Source organism: Balaenoptera musculus, chromosome 12 (assembly GCF_009873245.2).
Source record: "Balaenoptera musculus isolate JJ_BM4_2016_0621 chromosome 12, mBalMus1.pri.v3, whole genome shotgun sequence".
Lineage (NCBI taxonomy): Eukaryota > Metazoa > Chordata > Mammalia > Artiodactyla > Balaenopteridae > Balaenoptera > Balaenoptera musculus.
The window spans coordinates 82,490,518-82,496,977 of NC_045796.1; positions in this window are offsets into that span (position 1 = coordinate 82,490,518).

Below are 6,460 nucleotides of genomic sequence, written 5' to 3' on the forward strand. Positions count from 1 at the left end.
TATATACTTTCTTATATTCATAGTGACTTTTCCAGAGCTCACCAGGCAACTGAAGCCAACTGAATATAGCAGTACCAGTCATGATACTTTCCTCTTAGTTAAGTGGAAGGCACAGTTTTTAAACTAAAGAAAAGATAACCGATACACTATTTTAAATTCGACTGCCTGAAAAACTTTCAGTAGTAAACGAACTTTTATGATTAATATGGAAAATAAGTCTGATCTCCCCTACCCCCATGCTCCATTCTGTGTTTTAGTTGTATTTGTGCCAAGAAGTTTTGGCAATCTGTACATCTTTTTTTAAAAAACCTCAAAAGTAAATAACAAAACACAGACTCCATGGTTGTGTGGCTGATTTTACAGAGTATTATGGCATGGAGAGCTGTGATAAAATTCTCCCAAAGCTTTCTACCCCTACAAGTGCATCTTTGGAATTTTTCCATAATGTGTGTTCGTGTGTGCGTGTGCGCATGCTTGTGTGTGCGTGCACCGTGTATAATTTCTAAATTGGTATTACATTAACATGACTCAAAATTTCAAAAAAATTTAAAAAAAATGCTATCTAGTGGCCCTCAGAATCCTGAAATGGTAACTAAAAAAAGCTGGGTAAAATGTTTAAAATTTTTCTAAAAGCATAAAAGTGCTAACAAGATAATGAAGAATTACCTGGCCAAAATCTAGGAGAAACTGAAAATTCAGAGGGTTAAGCTCAAAACTAAAAGCTGCTTTTGCCCAGATGGTATTTGTCTATTGAAAGAAACAGCTGTGGATCTGAGCTGTGGTTTTGGCAGCCTCCTGAGGCAAAAGGACAGGCTTCAAAAATCAATTCCTACCCAACTGCAGAGTCTGAAAAGAGCTATCCCCTCTGAGGAAGGGTGACCCAGAAAGAAAGGAGCCCTTACTAGAACCCGCAGGCTCTGCAGAGGACACTTTTGTAAAGCCCCCAAGACCCTGATGAAAGCGAGTGAAATCTTTTGAGGCCTTGAATTATTCCTGCAATTATTTTTTTTCAAATACGATGATCAGACACCCCGAAAAGAAAATACCATAAATTAGAACCAACAAAATAAAGTAGACATTAGAAAGAGATTATGATGAATTCAGATATTTAGATTAACAGACATGTATTATAAGACAACTTATGGTTACAAACTAACACTATAAAAAACAACGGGCAGAAGAAATAAAAATTATTTTAAGAAAGACACTGATTTTATAAAACCCAAATCAATCTTCTCATCCTAAAACTGTAACTAAAATTAAGAGCTCAGTGGAAAGATTTCACAACTGAATAGAAATAGCTGAAAAGAAAATTAGTGTGCTAGAAGACTGGTTAGGAATAAATTATCCAGATTGCAGCATGAAGAAACAAAGAGATGGAGAATGCACAGGACACACTAAGAAACACAGAACATAGATGGAGAAGACCTCAAATAACTCGGGTAGGAATTGATTTTTGTAGTTTGTCCCTCTAGACCCAGGAGGCTGTGGAGGGAGGTGGGTGTGGTTATAAAAAGGCAACATGAAGGATCCTTTCGGTATTGGGACTATTCTTTACCTTTGCTAGGGTAAGGGAAACACAAGCTTACGTATGTGATACCACTATATAAAACTAAACACACACACATATGCAAACAAGTACAGGTAAAACTGGAGAGATATGAATATGATCAGATGATTGTACAAATGTTAATTTGCTCGTCGTTATACTATAGTTTTATAAAATTTTAACATTGGGGAAAACTAGGAAAAGTGCACAGTGAGATCTCTCTGTATTATTTCTTACAACTGCATGTGAATCTACAATTATCTCAATAAAATTTGAATAAAAAAGGAAGCACAGACCTTGATGCATGATAATGAAAATGCAGAATACCTAAGGCAAACACAGCAGGAGAAAGAAGAGGTAGATTACCTCCAAGAAAGAGCCCAGCAGCTTGACTGCCAGCTCACTCCTTAATGCAACCAAGGATGCTAGGATAATATTGTCAACATTTTAAGATAGACAGCTGGTGAAGTTATTCTCTAAAATGAAGGTGAAATAAAATAGAGACATTTTTAGATAAACAAAATTTGGAAGTGGTCAACACCCACAAAACTATACTAAATTCTAAAGGATGTATTTCATAAGAATAAAAATGACCCTGGGTGAAAGATTTGAGATACACAAGGGAATAAAAAGCAGTCAAAATGGTAAGTGATAGTTTGTGAAACATGACAAGGTATCAGATATCTCAATGGGATATCAAGATTTAGTAACATTAAGACTGTGTGGAATAATTAAGATAACCCAGTGGGACAGAAGAGAGAGCCTGGAAACAGGATTAAGCAGTGCAGAGCAGTGGGAAAGCATATCTTTTATTTTTTATTTTATTTATTTATTTATTTATTTATGGCTGTGTTGGGTCTTTGTTGCTCCATGTGGGCTTTCTCTAGTTGTGGCGAGCGGGGGCTACTCTTTGTTGTGGTGCGCATGCTTCTCACTGTGGTGGTTTCTCTTGTTGTGGAGCATGGGCTCTAGGCACACTGGTTTCAGAAGTTGTGGCACACGGGCTCAGTAGTTGTGGCTCACAGGCTCTAGAGCGCAGGCTCAGTAGTCGTGGCACACGGGCTTAGTTGCTCCACGGCCTGTGGGATCTTCCTGGACCAGGGCTCGAACCAGTGTCCCCTGCATTGGCAGGCAGATTCTTAAGCACTGTGCCACCAGGGAAGTCCCCAAAGCATATCTTTTCAATAAACAGTGCAGGAAGCGGTAATAGGTATCTAGGTGGGAAAATATACAAGTGGGTCCCTACTTACACCATTCACAGATGGATGAGGCACAATGACAAAAGTTGATGGAAATGTTTGCATAACATATTCATGGCATCTGGGAAGGGAAATGTGTCTCAAATGAGACACAAAGAGCACAAGTGAAAAAGATAAGAAAAAGAAAATATAAAAAAATAGGACTATCTTAGAATTACAAAATTTTCTTGTCAAAAGGTACCATAAAAATGACTAAAAGACAAGCGAGAGTGGAAGAAATATTTGCTGACAGGTAAAGGACTCATATCCATAACATACAACAAGCTCATACAAATCAATAAAAGGGAGAAGATCCAATAGAAAAAAATGGGCGAAGTACATGAATAGGCACTTGCCCAAACAAGTAGTCCAAAAGGCCGATAAACCTTTGTAAAAAGTGCTGGGCTTCATTTACAACCAGGGAAATGCAGGTTAAAAATCATAATGAGATAACAATACTACCCCCCAGTGCTCACCAACAGATTGACAAGGTTTGAATTCTCAAAACCCAATATAAGAAAAACAACTCAATTTTAAAATGGGAAGAATCTTTTAACAGACACTTCACCAAAAATATTCAGGTGACAAATAAGCACATAAAAAGGTGCTCAACATCACAGGTCATTAGGTAAGTACAGATCAAGATCACAGCAAAATACAACTACACACCTATCCAGAGCTGGTAGAAATAATTTTCTGTAGCCTTACTTGTATGTTGAGCCTGGAATTTACCTGTCTCCTAGTTTCACTAAAAAATAGATTCACATTTTGGTTGCTTTTCTACGTTTTCCAGTAGAAGAAGGAGGAAAGCTGACTTTTATAGCCATGCTCATCAGGAAACATTCCTTACATTTTTAAGTGGTTCTACTGGATTGTATAATGCTATCATGAAACAAAAGAGAAAGAATATTTCTATGCTACTTCTTATACGATGAAAATTAATCTGATCCAATGTATTCCGTAACATAGAAAGGGAACATTACAATCAGAAAAATGAGTGGTAAAGGAAAGCAAAGCAGGTATACCGTCCTAAAGTAAGATCCAGTACAATAAAGAGAAGAAAAACCACGGAGATGGTCTCACCCAAGGCACAGGACTGTGTGAACGTTCTTCAGTGGGAAGGGTGTTTACCCCGTGGCAGACTCATGGCGGAGCTGGACGAGGTTGCCCACCTGTCTCCTGAGGGCTAGAGTCTCATTCCTGGAGAACCCCGGGGCGGCTGAGGGTCTGCTTTTGTTATGGGGTAGATCTGACATTTAATTCCTAGGCTTTGTACACAGCATGAATTCAAGAAGGCTGCAGGAGTGCCTTTCTACATTTCTACTGATAGCTATTGGACATTTTATGCTTGATAAAACACTAAGAAAGGCTCTCTCAGAAGCAATTTGGTTTTCAAGAGGCTTTTTGTTTTGAGTCACTATTGCCTAGAGATGCTCAGCTCCATTCCTCCAACACAGGAAATCCTGAATTTCTTTTCCGTTTCATTATCCCAACCTATTCCCCTGCAAATGTCATCTTATATTCACTTCATTTGTTTAACTACATTTATTTCTCGACCTTTTCTGTCTTCTGTGGAATGTCTGCAGACGTCTCTCTTCTGAAAGGTAGAAAAGAAATACGAGGGAGAAGTTGGCGTGGGGGACGATGTGGGTTGTTAGTCCAAGAAGGAAGGCAAATGGGGAGAAGCAGGAAGGAAAGACTGAATTTCGTGTAAAAGTGCGGCCCAGACGGGCTGACAGAAAATGCTTTAGGATAACGTATACCCCGATTCAGACTAGAAGTTAAGTGTGTCAGGACAGAAGGCAGGTGACTGAGTTAAGGGATATTTTTAAAGAATTAAATCAAACTGAAGGTGGAAAAATAAACCTAAATATCAGGGTTTTATTCTTGGTTAGGCTAGGTCATTGGCAGAAACCCATGAGATGCCCTGGGTCTAACCCTGATTTTTGTGTAGCTCTCTTGATATTTGTAGGTGTAGTTCTCTGAAAAATGAATATATTTCGGAGCTCCAGTGGACTTGGGTTCAAACACCATTTTCACTAATATTGTCTCTTGAGCAATTATGGGTTAAATAATGTCAAATAAAGACCTGAATGAATCGTAGGGGCAGCAAACATTTTCCAACCATAACAGATAAGCTAACTGGCCCATCACACAGCTACGGTCAGGGTCGGTCTCACTCTGAGCGTGCGGGGGTTTTGCAGGTTAATTACCCTGCCCGCGTGGTGGGTTCTTATAATGTATAACCTCCCATGAAAGGGAACGCATCAAGGCACCATAGTGTAGAGAGAATGGGTTTCTCAGATCCCTTACATCCAGGAGAAGAGGTGTCAGGAGAGCACAAAAACTTGGGTACTGGACGAACCACGAAAAAGGGAGATTTCTGACGGACAGAACAACAGTACCTATCTCATGGTTTTATTAACTGTTAAATGGGGAGTCTTAGAGCAGATATTCTAGGTGTTCTAGGCCAAGAAGTGCTCTTTTCCTAATCATCTTGGGGTGCATGTGAGAAGGATTCCTAGGAAGGATACACCTAGGCTCACTTTAAACATTGTGACCTTCCGTCTCTACTGTACACAGAATAACGTTTAAAATTCTCAGGGACTAAAAAAGAAAATCTAAGTACTGTATTACTTTATTTTCATAGTGAGTAGGGAAGATTTCAATCAATCCCAGTCTACTGGCTTTTAGAAATAATAAACTGACACTTTCTTTCAAGAGTCCCCACAATCTAAGTACTTTTGTGATGTATTTGTTATTGCCTTGCCAGGCTTTTGATCACATTTGTCCTTGCAGCCTTTTACCCTAATGCTTCTAATTTCTTTATTATTTTGCAACTGTGATTTGTTTGATACATAATTAAACACTTTGCATTCGCACGCAGTCTGCCTCATTTCCAACGCAGAGGAAATGGCTTGTGTACATTTTAGGAGGCTATGATCTTACAACACTCCAGGAAACAGGATCCTTGGATTCATTATTCACCAGCTGAGGACAGTCTTTAGACAGAGTGAAGGAAAGGCATAATTCTCTGGAATAAAAGGAAAGATGAACTCAAGGGACTGTATCAGCTTAACTGTTGAGGACAGTTAGTTTGAGAGACAAAGACTGTGGCAATCCTCTCTGGGCATTTTAAACCCACAAATTTAGATAATAAACTCGACGACTGCGGATTGAACTATGCCATTATCTCAACAGGGAATGTTTCATGATGCACTTAACAGCAAGTGTGAAAATCTGGTTGAAAGGTACCACTTACTAAGCCCATCGCAAGTGATGCAGGGAAGGCCCCCCCGAGGCAAGATGAGGCTGGAAAAGAATCCCCCAAATCAAGGAGCCACTCCAGGCAGCAGACGTCCCTGGACCTGAAGGACATCAGGACCCCCGCTGTCAGAAGAAGGGGACAGACTGGAACCGGAGTTGATGCAGGAGCTCAGGCTTACCTGGCAGTCTCCCTAACACACAGCATGTCTCACGGTGATGAATTTTGCTCAGGAAAAGGCAACCTAAGTAAGAAAATAAAATATCAAAAGTTTATAATTAGTGACGTAGTATGTACCAGTTTTCAGAGGAGTTACAGACGGCACTTCCAAACGGGTTGTTGGTTAAGGAGCCTCAGGGCTGTGCACTTGGGTGTGACCTTCCCTGTTGTCTACAAGGTGATCTGATC